The sequence below is a fragment of the Geospiza fortis genome, unplaced genomic scaffold (genome assembly GCF_000277835.1).
Source record: "Geospiza fortis unplaced genomic scaffold, GeoFor_1.0 scaffold1, whole genome shotgun sequence".
Classification (NCBI taxonomy): Eukaryota; Metazoa; Chordata; class Aves; order Passeriformes; family Thraupidae; genus Geospiza; species Geospiza fortis.
This window is the reverse complement of record NW_005054320.1, coordinates 3,217,496-3,236,450: the sequence shown is the minus strand read 5'-3', so window position 1 is coordinate 3,236,450 and position 18,955 is coordinate 3,217,496. Positions and strand designations below refer to the sequence as shown.

At 37.9% G+C, this 18,955-nt stretch overlaps 1 protein-coding gene across 4 annotated transcripts in view; it reads left to right on the top strand.

Moving 5' to 3' along the window:
- Positions 1-18,955, top strand: part of ZBTB20 (zinc finger and BTB domain containing 20) — a 444,040-nt gene that overhangs the window by 30,887 nt on the left and 394,198 nt on the right. The window lies entirely within an intron of this gene.

Genomic DNA, 18,955 nt, shown 5'->3' with positions numbered 1-18,955 from the left:
TGAAGTTTGTGTGTCACCATTAAACTGAAGACTGTCTAAGGGACCACTTCCACCTTCATAATCCAGCACCTTTTATGCTACTGTTTAGTGGGTAAAGCATAGATTTATGACTCTGTGGTATTACTGTTGTTTGAGGAAGGCATGGTCCAACATCTGAAATACACTTTTCTGGATATCCCTGAGAAACAGCATCATCATTTAAAACATTATTGAATCTTTCCTCTGAAATGTTTTACTAAGGTTTTTCATCAGCTGTTACGTTTCAGCAAGAGATTAAGAGATGTAGATTTCTGGGTCTGCATCTCAATCCATCCTTGGCTTGGTAGAAATCCTGAGCAAGTTAATTTGGCTGCCATGCACTGAATCTTGACAGATCTCCTTGGACCTGCCTATTGAATACCGTGGTGAAGAAAGCTGAAAACTTGCCCATGGATACAAACTTGAGGCCTTAAAATTGCTGTTCCACTTTTCCTCTCCATGAATTGTTTACAAGGGTGAAAAGAGAATAATGATCTATACAGTGTTTTAATCATTTATCCACCTCAGTGAATACATCATGTGGCTTGAGGAGTTGTGAATGTTTCTTTTTGATGCATGGTCTTGGAAAAGGGGTTAAAGGATCAGGAAGGCTGAAATCAGGTTAGTGGTTCTTGTGGTTTTGTAGTCTTTTTGTTGCTGAGAAATTTTTTTATTTTGTTGTGAGGTTGGGGGTTTTGTGTTTGGTCTTGGTAGTATTTTTTTGAGTTTTTTCTTTTTTTATTATTTTAATTATTTTTTTATTTTACATGCTTTTTGAAGAAAAGAAACTTGAAGCTCCTTGTCTAGGCTGTTCTTGCGTTGTGGTGTAGATGCTTTGAGGGTATAAACCACAGAGGAAGTTGGGATAAAATAGCTACTTAAAAAGAGATTAAGGGATTTACTTCAGTGCCTCTATGGGTTGTGATTTAAAGGGAGAAGGACCTATTTTTTCATATTACAGCTGGTTTTATTAGCAACAGGTTTTAACTTTTTGGAAAGTTTCTCACATCTTTCTATTGGCCAATTTTGGGAGTTAATCCAGACCAGTCAACAGAACTGTATGTTGCACTTGATTTTTTGGTAATTTTAAAAGCTTTTCAGTGTCTAATCTGTCCAGTATAACTCCCTAGTCTTTTGCTACAGATGGTATTGATCAGCAAGAATAACAGATAACTATACTTAAACTCCAATTTCCAGAGTAAAAAATAAATAAATTTCAAATTGGGGTGGGGAGGGAAGAAGGCATTACATAAACCGGAATTAAATACAGAATTATGATTCCAGATCAAAAGACTTCAAACTTCTACTTGTGGTTAGTTAATATTTTCTTTTTCCTGCAGAGTTATATCTGGGACAGGAGCTGAACTTTGTCTTCCAACTTGCTTTGCCAGTGTTGATCCCAGCTTTGTCAATCTTTGAGTTTGCTGGCACCCTCAGAATTTTATGACCACAGTTCTCAATGCAGTATTTTTGTAGAGGTTCTTTACTGGAAACTGGTTTCTGTGTGAGAGATAAATTGAGGATGGCATGACATTGGTCAGTTGAGATGGAAAGCTCAATACTATTATCACTTAAGTAAGTGGAGGATTTTTCAGTAGTCCCAAAAGAACAAAATTATATGCTAGGTAGTTGATGTTTGCATTTGAAAGGGTTCTCGTTGGTTCTTATTCACTTATATCTGCCTATCCTGTATGAAAACCACCTTGCATCTCCTTAAACTTTCTTTCACAAAAGCTTTACTCTAGAATTGGTCTCCATTTGTACACATTTTTTGTGTCTTTTTCAAATGTCAGCTCAGTATTTCAGTAGTAGATTCAATCATACTTGAAGTTCTTACAATCCATTTTCAGTAGTGGATCATCCATTAGGAAATAATGCCCTTTGCATTTTTTTTTTCCAGGCTTGATTTGTCTTGGGATCAGAAATACCCAAAGTCTCTTTTAAAAATGAGTTGTAATTGAAATGTGAAGTTTCTGTGCTGGCCTGTATGCATCCCTCCTGTTCATCTGTGTTTGGGCTACTTGTCTTGCCTGGGAAAGAGAAAAGAGAATTTGATTGATCCTGTGAGCACAGTTGCTTTCTTTCCTCTTTGACATATTGCTGTTTCTTAGACTAGTTGGAATGTTCTTTAGTTGGTTCCTGTGGAAGTCATTCAGTGGTAAAAATGTTTTCTTTCTTGGGAAATGTTTAATAAACATGAACAGAAATCCAACACAATCCAACCCCCAGTGGTTTCTCTCATGTAACTTTTCCTTATTTCTTACATTTCATTGTACTTGCTTTTAACCAAAACCAGCTAGCTTTAAGTCTACATTAAGTTCACATTAAGGTCTAACTTCAAATTTTGGTCTAGAGTTTGGAAATAGGAATGTCTGATGTTCAGAGAAATATATAATTTTTTTCTGTATAAATTAAACCCCACTTGATGGATTAAGTGGGGGTTTTTTTAAGGTAAATGGGATAGTAATGATGCTGGAAAACAAGTGGAAAGGACAAAAGCTTTGAATTCAGGCTTTAGTCCAGAAGTCTTAAAGGTTCTTTCTCATTTTAAACTTCTGGAAAGCTTTGGTTGAATATGAAAGCTCAAAGGGCAAATAAGAAAATAAATTAAAGAAATTTTTCAGGTTAAATACTTTCAATCTGTTTTTCTCCATACTGCCTTCCAGCATCCTGTGTTTTCTCTTTGCATTCCATTCCCTAAAAGCCTCTTCTAGTTTCAGGAACTGTTTAAATGCCTATTTTATGACTAGCATAATATTCAAAGGTCTCACAACTTTTGTGGCATTGAAACTATAGTATTCCCTTCACTGCATTTGTCTAAAAGAGAGGGAGAAGCACAGATGAGAAAAGTAGCTTCTGTGCATGTGTCCTGTAGCTTTTGTCCAATACACCATAAATTTAATCCTAACTCACCCTTGGCTTTCAGCATGAAAAGCCCTACCAGCTAGGCTGAAAACAAATAACTCAGTCTTTAGCAGCAGGGAGTGATACCTCTCTTACCCTCGTATTTGCTAACAGAACTTTAACATGCTCGGTTGTGCAGCGCTGATGGAGAGGCAGAGCTGTTGTTTTCGTTTCTTAGATGATGAATTGAAGCGTGGTGAGGTTGCCACTTGCCACAGCATTTGTGCAGAGCCTCTGGGTGAACCTGATGCTCCACAGCCTATGGCTGGTGCTCCAGAGCATTGATCATCCTTTTATGACAAGCTATTAGTACAGACAGCATGTGCCAAGCCATTGTGGAAAGATCTATCACAGCCACTTAGGAAATCTTTTGTACAGTTCTCTCACTCCTTTTCTTCCTAGAGAAGAAAAAAAAACATCTTAAGTCTCGTCTGCTTTGAAGTGAGGTTTCTGTGTTTATATGTTAAAACCCAACCTGTTTGTGTTTTGGAACTTCAGAAAAGTTCTAATCTCTGCAAAGATTTGAACTTCAGAGGTCTGTTTGGCACCTTTACAGAATCCCTTTCAAGCATACACCTTCTTGAGTGAAAATACACCATGAACTTACTGTAAAAGGGAACAGACCAAGATTGAGAGCAGTAATTTCCTGCCCAGGTGACACCTAGAGGGCAAGTTCGGGATCCGGACAGGTATTGTTCTTGGAAACACCTTATGCCTGTGAAAGAAGAGGGGAAACTGAAACCTATCCTCTTACTATCTTTTATGAAATAAAAATACTGGAAATCATAAAGATTTTTCCAGCTGTGGGTGCAGCAGTCACAGCAGGATGCATTTTACTGGAGGCGCCTGGTCCCCGCATTCTCATTATCCTTCAAGGTGCGAGACAAACCAGGAATGCAAAGCGTGCGTGCTTCATTTTCTCCACCTCCCCTTTGCATCCCAAGGCTTTTATTTTCCAGAAGCCAAAAAGAAAGTGAGATTTCAACTGTGTTGTTTAAAGACTAAATCAGAAAACTTGATGTCTGATTTGTTCCACTATATCCCTCTGAAATGAATGTATGGTGAAAAAATTAGATCTGGTAGAAGTCCACTTGTACAGTCATCATAAACTGGTGAAGGGTGGGCTCTGCAACTTCTGAATTTGGAACCAAGGCCTCATTCCAGCTCTCACTGCAGAAGTGAAAACTTCTGAATTAGCTTTAGTAGCAATGGGCACAGTATAAACCTTTGTGGTACTTCTGAGATGCCTAAAAGTTCTGGTGATTTTTTGCTATGGCAGCTGGTCCCCCAGCTGCTCCTTTCATGTTCCCTCTCCTTCAATCTCCCTGTGTTTACAATGGTGGTAAAGAAAGCTGGGCCAAACCTGAGGTCTCCTGTGTCCCCTGAAGGTCTCTTTGGACCTCTCCCTTCCACCGGAGTCCCTTTCTTGTTTTAAAGAAAATTATACTTCCCTTAGAGTTTCATCAACTTGCCAGTGAAGCTTGGTAGCCAGAAAAAGGACTTGCAAACAGCTGCATGCAAATATACTTAGAAAAAGTGATCTCCTCAGAGAAACTGACATTTAATGATAATCTATAGTAGTACTACCATTAGTGAAGATTGAATTTGGTTTCAGTGGGGTTTTTACTGGTTGGGATTTTTTTCCCAGTGTTTTTCCAGATCTTATTAATGATTCCCTGGGTTTTATAGCATTCATCAAAAAAAAAAAAAAAAAACCCCCAAAAATAACCAAAAGCCCAAGAATGGTCAGCTGCCGTATGATCAAGTCACTTTACACGAGATGGGTACCAATCATGTACAAGTTCTCCTTTTAAATGAGACAGCAGCAAAGTCTCTTGAAATAGGGGGAGAATTCTGCTCTGGTCAGAAAATGCTGAAGCAATGCTTTCAGCATTAAAGGAAAACAAGGTTTCATAAATTACTGTATTTTAAAACAAAATAGAGAATCCCAGCTTCTACTACGCTGCCTATGAGGAGCAGAGTCAACATTCTTTAAAAAGCAAGATTGTAGTGAATAAGGACTTTTGTTTCCTCCATCACTAAGTTAGAAGTAAAAGAGAGAGAAAATAACTAAGCCTGTGAGCTTACACATATTTCTTGAAGGGAATCTATAGAGAACTGCAGTGAATTCAGTTGAGTGCAGGGTGTGAGGAGATCGACCGACTCACAGGACTGGGACCTCCTGACTTCATGGACAAGCTGTGAATCTTTTTATTATACAAACTCTGAAATGCTCATGCACTGAAAATTGAATAATGGTTTCTCCCACTAGCATCTTTCAGTTCTGTAACTTTTAACCATATTAAGTACAAAAACTTGCAGAGAAATTTTAATTTTTCTGAATAAAAAATAAAACCCTTTTTTTCAATTTTTCAATTATTTTAATAATCTACTTCTTAAGTACCATTCTGCTTGTTAGCATTACTTGGGTTGAGCAGGTGGCAGTGCAGTTTTCTAATAGGAAATTTTACCCAAAGTTCAGTATCTGTAGTGTACATCCACTGTCCTTCTGTCCTTCCTGAAGTCCACAGTAGGACAGTAGTACTTTTTGTAGGATTGTTTGTTTTTGTTTGCAGTGATGGTCTTAGAGAAAGGTCTGTCAAGTAAGGTTGTGAATAAGGCTGAAAGGATGGGAAGTATTACCAATTGATGATGGATATTTGCATGCTTCTGAACGGATCTGACTCTTACTCCATTTTCTTTTCATAATGACTGCAAGCAAAGGCACAGTTAGGCTTCTTCAGTGACATTTATTTGATCCTAGTTAAGTAGGGATTTTAAGAATTGTTCTTGAAGTCGCTGTCTGTGCCAGAAGAGCATGAATTTAGACAGAGCAATGAAATAATATGAAAATATCCCTTGGTCTTAGCAAAGTAGAATATAACCTGTCTAGGCACTGTTTGCTGATAATTTGCTTTTTAAGGTGTGCTCATAATCCGTTCAAAAATACAGCTGAGAAGTTACTAGGATTGGACAGAGAAGTATTTAGAGTTTAGGCAGTGGTGAAGTCAAGACTGGACATTTCATTGCCATGGGGAGACTGGCAACTTAAAATCACTTTTCCCTCCTTGCTGTTTTTAATTGTGTGTGGTGCTTTTGTAGATGAGTGCTGAAGAAAATAATGTGTTATGTATGTTTGGTAGACCTTCAGGAGAGGCAGTTTGCCCCCTTGTTTTATGTATTTTACACCACACATTGATGTCTCACACAGCTGTAGAAGAAGAAAAAAGCAATAAGAAAAGTGGTAAAATATTGATCATGGAAGGAAAAAGTAAAGACATGCTCATAAAACTCTGAGCATTCATAGAGCATCTCAGGAGGTACATTCAAACCAGACCTCTGTCTAGCTAATTTCATAAAAAAGGAATAGATTTCACATGGGTGGTACATCAAATGGCTTTATGCTATGACTAATGTGGATGTTTCAGTGGGATGCCTGATATCTTGCAATAGTGGAGGAGCATATATCAGATTTGTATTTTCTGCACCTGCTAGAATTTTTTTTCATGGGTATTTGGCTTACCTTGGCTGACCCACACTTTTTAGAAAAGTTACACCTTCGAATTTTGTGTTTTGGAAACAAAGTGGCATTTTTAATAAAAAGACATTTATCTGCTACTAGCATTTTTCACATTGAGAAAAAAGAAACCTTGAATTAAGTACAAAATACATGTAAGTGGTCTACTGGTAAACTTTCCAAGCTGTATTTTATCCTGCACTGTGATTCCAAGTCTTTTAGCAGCTTTTTGAGGATTTGTTCCTCAGTTGTATCTGGTTATTCATATACTTTTTGGCTGCACTTCAGTATTTCATCAATCCACAAGGCACCCATAGCAAGGGCAGAATGGTAGAAAGCCCTACAACATCCACCTGTGTGGGCATGGGACGTTTTGTGAGGAAACCAGGATGTGGGTGGGAAAGAGAAGAACGGCTGCTGCATGCTCACTTTGGTTTGGGATTGAGATGTCCTTCTGAGTGTTTTCTTAGGAACTGTAATGAAGACCTGGGATCTGTGCCCTTCATTCCAGCTCGTATCTCTGTGGCCTGGGAAAATCTGGCCTCCCCAATCTAACATTTGGGAGCAAGCCAGCAGGAAGAGCATTCAGCAAAGAGATGCTGGTTCAGCCTCTGAGACTGAGGTGGTCACCCTGTGTTTGAGGCATCCTCTTGCACACCACCTAACACAAAGAAAGGCACTCACTGGTCCTGTTTTGTGGAATCCCACAACCCAAGAGCTGCTGTGTTCATTGTGAGCCAGGGCCCAGCCCTGCATGCAGTGTTGGAGGGTCCTCCCTGGTGCTCAACAGCCTTTCTCTGAGTGCTGGTGGAGACAGATTTGTGTGTGCCTTGCCTCCACAGGGCAATCCCATCTTCCACCTCTGCTCATTTCACCACTACCCCAAAGGCAAAACCTTAGTTTAGTTTACTGTTATTGAGCAGGTAGTTTATAATTACATAGATTTTCTTTGTCTGAAGGTCTGCTGTTCGTTCTGGGTGGAGGTGTTTGGCTCCAGTCACATTTATCTATCTGTGTCCACATTTCAAGGATTTCCATGGTATTGACATTTCCAGTACAGGAATTTGAAGAATGTTCAATTATATACAGGCCATGAAACATATTTACTTTTTTTTCTAATGTCTGCCAACTGTTCTCTGCCAAACTTTAAACTAGGCTGCCATGGCTCTTAAGATTTAATTATTTTTTTTCTTACGTATTTGCTATATTGTTATATACACGTAGCACACGCACAAATAAAAGCTCATACCATAGTATTAGAAGACAGGACCAGATTTTATCTGGAGGATTATTGTAGGCCTGTTTCTAATTTATATAATGTTTTTGTTAATAGCAATACTTCTTTTAAATGCCCAATAAAATACTGTAGCATTAATTTAAATAGAAATTTCAGTAATTTTAGATATCCCCCCCATTATAACAGGTCAGGCTTTTAACAGATGTCTCAATAACTTTGCTATTAGCAGGAATATTTCATGAATTAAAATCAGGCCTCTTTGTCTCTGTCACTCGTTGAAATGACCTACATATTTGGCAGATGGAGAGGACTTGCTTGTGCATTAGTACTGCTGTGGTAGGGTTTTTTCAGCTGTGTATTTTTGGAGAAGAGAGGAGGATTTAACATAAGTTAACATAGTTTATTTTTTATTAATACCATACTTCAGTTGCTCTTTACAGAAAAATCATATTAGGCACATCTTGCCTTTTAAGCCTAGAAAACATCTAGGACATTTCTCCTGGGCACCAGACTCCTGTCTTAAATGTAAACCTTTCAGTGGAGCACTGGACAACTTTTTGCAATCATGTGGACTAATGGGGCTGGAGCAGAAGCTGCAGTAACTCAGCTGTGGCAGAGGTCCTAGAAGAAATCTCCTCTGGAGACCTGAGCACTTTCCAAGCCTTTCTGGGGTGTTGATTTTTGTGATTAAGTATTTTCATTCCCCTTCCTGGCATGGAGTGAGTTTTTAAGCAGTATGTGAAGGGTTTTGCCTAAAATGGCTCCCTGACACGTTGTCGTGCTAGCACAGGACTCTGTTTTCTTTGAAGAATCAAAAAGGACCTCTTGACCTGAATGATGGCATCAGAGCCCAAGTCCTGCTGCGAAGAGACAAACTCTAGAGAGAGATTTAGTTGTAAATGTGGCCTGTTTATCTCCTGCAAAATCACTCTCTGGCATCCTGTGCATTAGTGCAGGTAGAAATGATTTCTTATTATTTTTGTTGTAAGTTCGATTGAAATGTAACTAATTGCACGAGCAAGTAGAAAAGCTCCACACATGAATGTGCTGCCTGAGCAAGCAATGTATCCCACAGTCTTCAATCGAGAGGTAAACAAACACGTGGGATCAAGTGAAGTTACTTAAGGAATGCATTTGACCCCCCAGTTCAGTTTATTCTAAAGACCCAAGTCAAAGAATGATACTAAGTTTCTACAATTTCTTTTGACATCAGAGAGAGCTGCAAGCTTTTGCTATTTTTCAAATTAGACTATTTGCTGTCAAGGATATCAGAACTGTCTGATCCAATTTAAGGGCATTTAGCCAACAAGTTCAGAAAACAGCAAAATTAGTATTTAGAACCATTACAATGATATTCTCTTGCCAAGGATTCTCCCTGTTTGCAAGGAAATTTAACTTTTCCTGCCCAGTGAGAACAGCCTACAGTCCAGCTGGCAGCCAGGAGTGCTTTACCAGTCATCTCTCAAACCTTAAGGATGTTCCAGGAACTGAAGAGGCAAATCAGGAAAGGTGTTATGTTGCCATAAACCTGTCATGACATAGTACTGTTCCCCTGGCCTGGACTCCCTAGGACTTCAAGTGGGAATATCAGTTAGATTGGTTATGTGGTTATCGTGGTGGTGCTCTGCTGATGATAGCAATGAATACCACAATTTTCAGCTCTTAACTTAACTAGTTGCTTAGGAAAATAGTAATAAATTCATACAAGAGACCTGATGCCCCTTCTTGGAATTTTAGGTCTTTTTCTTACTTTATTCAAGTAGAATCTTAAGTCTTATCTGGAGTGAGCTGGCCTAGTACATTTAAACTCAAGTTGTACTGTTTTAAGGAGTTTTCAGGGATATAGGACCTGCCTTAATTCCACCTGACCTGCTCTGTTACATGGTTTGCACCTGGGTGCTATCAGAGGAAAGTGTCTGAAAAGAAAACATACACCTTTTCAAAGGGAACATCAATTCTTGAGGTGAAAACAGTAAATCATTGGGTTAATAATTGTCTTGCTGGGTATTGTGCTGTTTCTGAAATGGGAAAGAAGGTTTCTGATTTATTACAGATTTTCCTGTAACAGGGATGGAAACACAGCCCCACAGAATATCGCTGTATGTTTATTATTTGTGTGTCTAAGTAAAAGTGTTGTCTTTTAACTCTTTTTCATCTTGTACAAAGAATGGCTGTAAGGATTGTGAAAGACACTTAGAGACAACAGGGGAAAGGATGTGGTACATCCTGCGCCCATTAACACTGTCAATTAGCACCATTTATCTTGAAATTTGTCCAGCTTGGAACACAAAGTATGTAGATCAGGGTTTGGGCCAGACAGAAACGTAGAAAATGATGGTATTTGTGGAGACACCAGCCAATGTGGGGGAGAGAGCAAAGGCACACAGTAATTCTAGAAAGAGCTGCATTTTTTGTGTGTGTGAAAATTTGATTATAAGATTATTCTTTCAACATAAACACAATTCTCTAAAGACTTATTAATGCTTCAGTAGCATAGTGGAAAGACTCTAGTGCAGTCCGCTTTAATAGCTTTCTGGCTTGAACCCCAATACATAATGTTCTAGTAATAGTTTATGGGTGACTGCAGTAAATTGGTAGCAAGTGTTTTCCATTTTTTGGCTCTCCTTATCAGTTCTGCTGGTGGAACATTTTGTTTTGAGAATATTGCAAAGGCAATTGATCTGCTTTGGATATGCGCTCTAGAGTTTTGTGTCTTTTAAAATATATGTATAGATGAGCTTTTCCTCCATGTCCTGAGATGTACCGTGTAAAGCAGGGGGCCACTAAAATGTTACAGGGAATCTGAGCAGTTGGCTAGACCCAGCAGGACTCCACCTACCCTAACTAATGTTCTGCAAGTACTGCCAAAAAGGCAGAGCTTTGCCCCCCCCTCCCACTTCCCAATACTTTCATTGTTCTAGTCTTTTCATGCAGCAGTGGAAAATTTGTTCCTGTCCGTGCAGGAATAAAGATCTTTCACACAGGTTCACTTTAGATCCAGATGGCTTTTTGGAATAGAAAGAAACATGGAATATTTTACAGTTAGTGGTTAGGGAAAAGAGCTACTTTTGATTAGAGATGGGCCTTAATATGGTCACCTTTGATTTCTATTGGATTTGGAGCCGAACTTGACTGTAATTACAGAGTGAAATTCCTCGGCCTCTATTATGCAGGAGCTGTCCCTCTTGGTCTTCAAATCAATTAATTCACAGCTCCAGATCATCTCTATAGCCAAGCTAATTGAAACAGCCTGCTTTCATCTCCATTCCCAAGACTAGAAGAAGAGTTGGGTAGCTGAACCCAGACTGGAAATATCTAGCTGCTTTCCATGTGTAAGAGGCCAGACAAAACCAGCCTGATGGTCTCTGGATTCCAATCCTCTGGATATGATAAATAAAGTCAAAAGTACCGAGAGAGTAAGCAAACGTTGTCCAGTGGATTTTGCTGCTGAACATCCTGTCCTTGTTCCTGGCTCCATTTTATTTCTTTAAGCAGCTCTCATGCAGACTCTTTGCAAAATCATCCAACATAGTTTGTAGATCAGATTCAAAATGAAAATAGGTACATGTCTCCAAGATAACATTAAACACATGTAAAATTAAAGGACAGCTGAGTGTTTCCTTCATTCCTTTAATCTTCTGCATGTACTGGAACATTTGTTTTATATAAAGGTTATATTGTAAAAATACTGGACTTGGGGCAAAAATCAAATTTTAAAGAATGTAAACTAAAGTCTGGACATCACTAAAGCACAGAGTGAATAGATACTCAAGAAATATTTAAAGTAACTGAATGTGGACTTTGCCCAGTTAAAGTATCCCAAATGACGGCAGAGGAGTCAGTTTGTCATACAAAGCTGCATACAGAGAGCTGGAGATAAACAGAAAATACTGAAATCTGGCCTTGAGACAATAAATGGAAGTGTTAAGTGAATGAGAGAGAGCATTGACGAAGGAAGTTAGAAATAGAGAAGTGCAAAATGAGAGTTGTCATACCAGAAACACTTCTAATGGTGTTTACATTGTCCTAAGCCTAATAAATGTGGATATTTCTTCTCTGATGCATGCTAGCGATATTTTAAAAATGTGTTATAGGTTCACAGGAAGAGAAGAGTATCTGAGTAAAAGGGTATGCAAGTTGGACTCTGACCACAGAGCCTTAGTGCTACTTCTGAGCCATTCCCATCCTGCAGCTCTGCACTGCTTTCTCTGCCTCTTGTGAATGTGGATCTGTTTTTCTTGTTGCTTACTTATTTACGCGAGTTATTAAGATAATCCTATCAATTACTTGGGAATGCTGCTTTAAACAGTTTGATTTCCTTATTTTCCAAGGGAAAAAAACTCCAAAGCCATGTTCAGATACAGTTCTGGGAATCTGTTGCATATTTCATTCATGTAGGATCTGCAGTTTTCCATCTTTCGTTGTTTGTAACAGAGGACAGCTTACAAGCACAGCTGCTAACGATGTCCTAGGCTGGCTCTTTATCTCCACAAACTGAAATTTGTCCTATTTCAATCTAAGGATTCTGGGTAGGGTTGTCCAATAGGTATTTTCCCATGGTAAACATTATGGTAACTGGAGTTATCATTCCAGAGCACTGAACTTTCAGTTTCTTTTATTAGTGCATCACAGAAATCATGCAAGAAGGAATAGCAGTCAGATGTGGCCATAGTTATTCATTTCCATTGTGCAAAAGCAAATATACAACGTGAAAAATTCAGAAACTAGATGCTCCCGTGTTTGTAATCATTTATATCATTAATATGCCCTTAAAATAGATGTGCAAAAACAATCATGCAACTTAAAGAACAAAGAGGGTAATCCAAGAAGAATAGTTAAAACCCCATTTCCACAAAAAATCCTGCTTTTTTGTGCTTCTCTTATTTATTAAGTAGTTTGTTTATTTTTATTGAGGATCAGGTTTGCAAGTATATGTTTAGAAAGCTACTCACATTACAGACAATCAGTAAGGTCTAGTCTAATAGCTATTAAAATGAGAATAATATTTAAATTAGTAAAATTCAGAAATGTGATGATGTTCAGAATGAGCAATGAGTAGCCCTGCAAGAAGAATCAGTGAGGTTTGGTTCAAATTATCTGCTCTGGCTTATAGAGGGTAATAATTTTCTTGATTTTGGGTTTTTTTAATAGGTCAGAAGCAGACAATTTGCAGGAGAATGCTCTTTTCTTGATGTGTGTTCCTTTTACATTAAACTGTATTTCTCCACTGCATAAAGTGGACTACTTACAATGCCATGATGTGTTTGGAATAAACAGTAGAGTGCTATATTTCACTGCAAGTTCTGTCTATAGAAAGTGCTGGCTCTCAGATCAGCTGTTTACATTTCTCTGAAAACGCTTCCATCTGTTACGTCAAACTTGTTAATATAGGTCCTCAGGATACAATAACACTAATGCTTTAAGTATCCAAATGAAATGTCAGAGTCCAGTTGCAGATACCAATTTCAAATGTGTCAGTGTCCTGAATCCACCTCTTTTTACTAACAGGCCATTTAATAATCCGTGTAAGTATCTATGGATGTCTAAGTCTTTGAAGGGCTGTGGGGGTCCAGATGTACAAATGCAGTTACAGCAGCAAATCCTCACAAAAGCTTTTCCACCACGCTAGCATGACCACAAAAAATTTGGCCTCATTTTTTTTTCCTGGCTTTGCAGCTACAACCATCAAGACCTATTTAGAGTGAAAGCAGGCTTGGTAAGGGAAGTCTCCAAGCTTCATGTTGTTCCCAGTGAAGTCAACAGCAAAGTGATTGCATAAATATAGATATACCTTACTTGCATGTATATTTTGCCCCTTGTTTAAAGAAAAAATGAAATCCCATAGGCTTTACACTTTGTTTTGTTTCTTTTTTCTTGTTATGGTTTGCATTCCTTCAATTTAAAACATAACTGAGTCCTTCATATTTTATTTCTTGTATGAGCTGCTGTAATTTATTATTATAGTGGCCATTCGACTAGAATGAAGATGTATGCGCCTCTTTTGATCCTTGTAAAGATGAAGGGTGAAATGTAAGTTTGTTATATTACCTTTCTTGTTTCTACTCTTTTGTATCCATGGTTTTTTAATTTACATTGCATTGTGAATGAAAACCCTTATCTTCTGTAATGTTTTTTTCCTGCCACTCAAATTTTGCATCAACACAAAGGGTTTGTTCTTCACTTTGTGTTCAGTATTTGGTCACGTTCATTATGAGGTGTATCTAGAATACACAGATCACATTCAGAAAATATCATTTCTCACTGTGTTTTTCTTGATATCTTATTATTAAGGGCTGTTTTTTAGTGGTTAGAAATCCATTCTATGCATAAAACTGCATTCAAATGAGGTTTACACATCTAATCATACCTATTTTTATTCTGAAATGCTCAGTGATCAACAGTAATTTCAAGTACAATGAATGGTTATAGATCATTTGAGTAGTAAACACAATGGCATTGGTTAAATAGGACCATGCAGAGGGTTAATGGTAAAATATTAATTAAAATAATCCTCTTCAATTCTGTAATAACTTTGGCCACATGCCTTCATCCAACCCCCAACACCACCCTCATGTACTCTTTAAAAAAATATTCACATTACAGACAATCTTGTGTAACAGATTAACATAACATATCTGGAACATTACTCAGATTTTTGGGCAATGGCAGTCTGAACATGTTCATAAGTTTAGCTTTTTCTCCACAGCATCCTGCTGTTAACTCGACTTCTTCTAATTGGGCATGATTCTATGTGACTGGAAAGTGCTGTCTGTGGTGTCACAGGGGAGGATTGTTTAAGTGTGGGCATTGGAGGGACTCTGCTGAACAGAAATACTCAATGTTTTAAGGGCCTCACACAGGTAAACAATACTGTAAAGACTGAAATTTTACACTCACGTTCAGATTTGAATGGCTGTGATACCTATCTGATGGATTATTTTAGTTGTGATAGTGGATTACATAGATATGAATGCAAAGGTGGATATAGAAGAGAGATGTTAAAAAGGCAGGATTTTTTTTCTTTAAAAAATAAGGTGATGCAATGTCTCTGGGTTAGAAACAGAAATTTAATCATTTCTTGCAAAAGACTGGAAGTTAGGAAGCCTTTTATTTTCTTCTGTTCTTTATCTCACCCTGACTTGTTTTTCTGATAGCTTTTGCTCTCTTGTAAAGTAGGAATCCTGCCAGTGAGATTTGTGGTGGAAAGTGTTCGGGGCACCGGTTATTATTGTTGAAGTATGATACAGCCTTCAATTTAATGTCCCTTTTTTTTTAGGTGACCAGACCTAAAAACAAAATAACTCTCTGCTATGCATGGGATTTAAAGTATAAGTCCCATTTATTTTTCGTAACAGATTTCATCTTGCCCATTGGCAAAATAATTGGCCTCTGTAAAGAATCAGTAAGTAAACAGCCAAGCAATTTTTGCTGGTACATATTGTAATTCCCATTTTAAAAATTACTTAATAAAGATTGCCTTTTATAAAAGCTATTTTGGTATATCAGAGGCATGTTGTACTAAACGAAAAGAGGAAAAAAAATACCTCTGTCATTTGGAAGAGACCATTTAGCCTCTGAACATATTTGCTCCACACTAAATAATAGATGTTATTCTCAGAGAAATAGAAGATGTTCTATATAGTTCTATGGAAACTGTTTGTTTTTTCTGGATCCTTCACCCACTGTGCCTGCCCCCAAAATAACAAATAGATTTGGCTAGTATGTGTGGTAGGTAAATTTTAGGTGTGTCATATAAATTATTAATTTAATAAAGTTAATATTTAATGAAATTTTTAATCATTAACAAAAGGGGAAAGTTCAGAGGTATTCTTCCTTCCCATAAAAATAAACATTAACAATCAGTCTAATTCCTAATGCATACTGTTGATTTGCAAAATTAACCATACTAGATGGATGTGAAGATGTTACTCTGCAAAGGCTTAAGATTACTTTCATGCCCTTAAAAAAATTGTCCAGGGGTGTTATTGACAGGGCTGTACCTGCAGGAGGAATTGTTAGTATTATAGCTATAGGCATCGTATAATCACTGAGAGCCTTTCCATTTGTTTTCTCATCCTGTTACCTGGAGAAAGACTCAAATGCACTGTGGTTTTTCCATAGGTATTTTTTGTTGAGCACAGCTCTGTTTGCAATGGGCAGGTCAAATGGATAAATTTTGCGTGTACACAAGAAGGTGGTAAGGTCTGCAATGCAAGTTTATTCCTAGGGAAGGCCATTCCACTGCTCTTGCCCTGGAAGATCCTTCTGCTCTTTGACAAATGAGCTGATGGGTGCTGCTGTGCTTCCCAGTGGCAGGAGCTGGAGCTGGAGCCCAGCTCCTTCCCATCCCTCTGCCTTCTCTCCACTCAGCAGTGAAACAGTGAGAGTTCATCTTCAGCTGCTGCTTTAAATGCTGATTGTTCTCTGCTGATAAGAGATACCCATGGCTGTTAGCACCTTGCTTTCATTCTAAGCAGAGGGACCTGCTGAGGCAGGGAGGCAGGAGCATGGTGTTCCTAGCACTGGCTCCCTGGGAACTGCTCTGCTTGGGATGAGCCTGTAGGATTCAGGCCCATTCACCATGCAGCAGTACTTGTTTAGAAGCAAGACTTTAGTGCTTTTCCATGTACCTGACTGGGTGCTTTTTGCCCGGAACTGAAGAAAGAGAAGCTTGAATTTGCAAAGTCTGATTCTCATTCCCTTTAGAAATTTGAAAGTGATTGAGTGAAAGTGCTGGTATTTTTTCATGCGACTCCATTGGTATCCTGTGATTTCTTTAGAGAACTCCTTCCCAGGCTTTACTTGGCAAAAACACTGAAATACATTACTTAACTTTCTACACATAGAATGGAAGCTGTTAGTCAAAGTCATTCTTTTGTGGGAGAGGCAAGACAACGAATTTTTCATTCCCAGTGTCTGTTTTAATGTTGGAGGAGGCATCACTCTAATTTTGTGTTAACCAGTTTTCATTTTGAGAGCTATTTGAAATGCCACTTCACAGTTACTTCAGAGCTTCAAGGTCCTATCATGCAGTGTAGTGCCAGATTTTTCTGATGCGTGCAGATCTGCAGTAGAAAAGTCAAACATTTTTGGAACCCTAAATCGCTTCTTTGAGTTGACAGAGAAAACTATACAATCATTTCTGGCTTTTAAAAGTTGTTTCAGCCGCAGATAGATTCATTTTCACTGAGATTCAGATATATTTCCTTTTCTGAATAGTAGGACTTGTGATCAGAGTCTGATAGCAGACTTTTATCACCTTTCGTGTTTAAAAAAATCTCATTTTGATGTGAGTTATATTTATTAGTATTATTTATATTGTGACAGCATCGTGGATATTCTTTCTGGGCTTGCTTTTTGGGCAGCACAAATCTCAGCTAGACCTAGAGACTTACAGCCATTTGTTCAGTTGCCAGTACCTCTGGAAATGTCTGGATACCTGGACACTAAGAAGCAGTGAGTTCTGTTTGTGTAATTTCTCAATAGACACAGGTCTGGCAGTGTGCACCTAACTTTCCACACGGGTGTGCCCACTAGTCAGCACATACAGACCTTGGCTCATCACTGGTTTTGTCTCATAGGAAAAAGGGAACAGGAAATAGGAGTACTTTGTGATGGAATAGAGATCTATACCTCACTCAGCTAAACATGAGACATTTAGTCTCAGCATCTAGGCTAGGTGGAAGGAATAGGCGGAAGAGAGGGTGAGAATTCTTTGGTGATAGACTTAGTCGGGTATCTGAGAAGAAGGAATTGCCCTCCTAAGATGCTCACCTTGTTCCAATGGTGAAAGGAGCAGCCTAGGCCACAGTGTCTTTTAGATGGCCAAAGTTAGATGAGATGACTTTACCCTAATGCCTCTGTGTTTTTATTTCCTTACTTGCAGAGTGAGGATAACCTAGTTCTATTTGGTTTTTCTTAAAGTGCTTCAAGATGCTTGCTGCTGGAGCTTTTCAAATCTGAAGTAGCATGATGTTTGGGATTGCTCAGTTAATGGGGTAGATGTAATTCTGGGATTTTTTGCTTCATATAATTAATAGAGAGGAAGGAAGGCTTTGTTGTTAAAGCAGTGGAGTTTAACCTGAGATAAAAGTTCAACACTGTATTTTGTCACAGATTTCCCGAATAACTCCAGTCTGTGTGTCTCAACTCATCTGAAAAAATAGTTCCTACTCTTTCATCCTTTGGCTGGCTTGTCTGAAAGGTTTTTTTCTAGTGACAACTTCAGTCACTAGAAAAAGACTTCAGTGTCTTCCAGTCTGTGCACTGCAGTGCCTAATACATCAATGTCACTGTGATCTCAAAACTCTACTGCAATATAAAGTGTTTCTTATCTGAAAACGTAGTTTTGTATTATATGACATGTTCCAGAAACTTTGTTTAGTCTCTTTTAACATAACAAGACAAAACCCTACATAATCCATTGACCTGTATTAAATGAAAGAACAGTCCAAGTTTTAGAAAAATATAGATAGAAGTTATAAATGTAGGTCCTATTAAAATAATATCAAGTAGATTGCATGTTTTGAAGGGTATCACTTCAAGAAACAAATTTTACTATGGAAAGTATTTGTACTAAAGCTTTCTTAATTTAGAAGTTCTGCTGTGTAATAAGCAGTGACTTAAATGATTCTTATTGATTTTGGTAAGATTAAAGCATAGTTAAGTTTGATCAACAACTATCCCTGCAGTTTTGCTGGTACATTTTCAGCTAAAAGAGGAGACCCTTTTGGGTTGTTTTTTCAAATCTTAATCTGTACAAACTTTGTTCTATAAGATATGATGCATTCTTGTAATGGAGATATCTGCTAGCTTGCAGTATAGCTCCCAACACGGTTTTAATCCAGATACTATATATTGACATTATCTCAGGTACAGCTTTTACTTAATCAACTGTCCTCATGTCCTTAAAGCAGAATGAATGTTAGAACTAAAAATGTGCCACTGATTGAACATCTCAGTCTTCATATTGATTAATATAACAGTTATTTTTGTAATATTATAAATTTTTAATTAGAGCCATTCTTGTTACTTGATTTCTATGTACCGGTTTTTATACATTAATCTTTATAAAAAATAAATATCTGTAACAAATGGTAGGAATGACTGGAAAAAATAAGGGGAAGAATGATATCAGGATCGAAGATGTTTTGTGGGTGTCATTTTTAATACTGTTTCAAATGTGTATTTTTGTTCTAATTCCCTTTATGTTTAGACTAGACAAACCTATTGCAGCATGAAGTAACTGTTTTGTGTCCAGAAGTCATTGCAAAGTGGCA